Genomic DNA, 968 nt, shown 5'->3' with positions numbered 1-968 from the left:
CCTCGGCAGAAGGAGGATCAGATCCTCGGCAGAAGGAGGATCAGATCCTCGGCAGAAGGAGGATCAGATCCTCGGCAGGAGGATCAGATCCTCGGCAGAAGGAGGATCAGATCCTCGGCAGAAGGAGGATCAGATCCTCCTCATGCCGAAGATCAGATCTTCGGCAGGAGGATCAGATCCTCGGCAGGAGGAGGATCAGATCCTCGGCATGAGGAGGAGGGGGATCAGATCCTCGGCATGAGGAGGATCAGATCCTCGGCAGGAGGAGGGGGATCAGATCATGCAGGAGCATCATGACAACAACACAGCTCGAACACACTTCATGTTGAAACACATTTCCGTCGTGTTTCTCTGTCAGATCAAAGCAGAGATTCTGACCACAGACGTTTGTCTTCAGTCATTTGTTCATTAATGTCGTTCATTCAAGTTAAGATCAGATTGCAGGACTTTATTTCATCATGGATTTACTTCTTAGAACTTCCTGTCTTTTCAGGTCAATAGATGAGTTTATCAGTATTTGTACTTGTTAAAAAACAAGTTCAGAACAAGGAGACTGGAGTCGTTCTTTGGCAGCTCTGATAGATTACAGAAAAAACTCAACTTGATCAAGGATCACGAGGATAAGAGCTGCAGTGATAAAGGATTAAAAAGGAGGCCATCGATATGTCACTACTTAATCTGAGCCCCTGATTGGTCAGAGCCTAAAAACACGTGTTTACGCTCGTCTACGTAGACTTGTCGTTGGAACCCCGTTTCTGAGGCCGGTGTAAACCCAGAGGAACTCTAGAGTTCAGTTAGAAACCAGTGCTGAGACGAGGGAGCATATTCATGCGATCACCACTGTGTGAGCATTAGCTACACATTCACAACTCGTCATTTATGCTAATCTTTCTTTAACAGTTCTGGTATCTCCTGTCCGTCCTGGGATAGGATCTCTCCTTCATGTGGGAATCCCTAAGGTTTCTTCT

At 46.6% G+C, this 968-nt stretch overlaps 1 protein-coding gene across 1 annotated transcript in view; it reads right to left on the bottom strand.

Annotated features, from left to right (window-relative positions):
• akap9 (A kinase (PRKA) anchor protein 9) overlaps positions 1-968 on the bottom strand; it is a gene marked incomplete in the record, with an annotated part of 57,551 nt that overhangs the window by 48,723 nt on the left and 7,860 nt on the right.

Source organism: Oryzias melastigma, linkage group LG22 (assembly GCF_002922805.2).
Source record: "Oryzias melastigma strain HK-1 linkage group LG22, ASM292280v2, whole genome shotgun sequence".
In the NCBI taxonomy this organism is placed as follows: Eukaryota; Metazoa; Chordata; class Actinopteri; order Beloniformes; family Adrianichthyidae; genus Oryzias; species Oryzias melastigma.
This window is presented reverse-complemented; position numbering and strand designations above follow the sequence as displayed.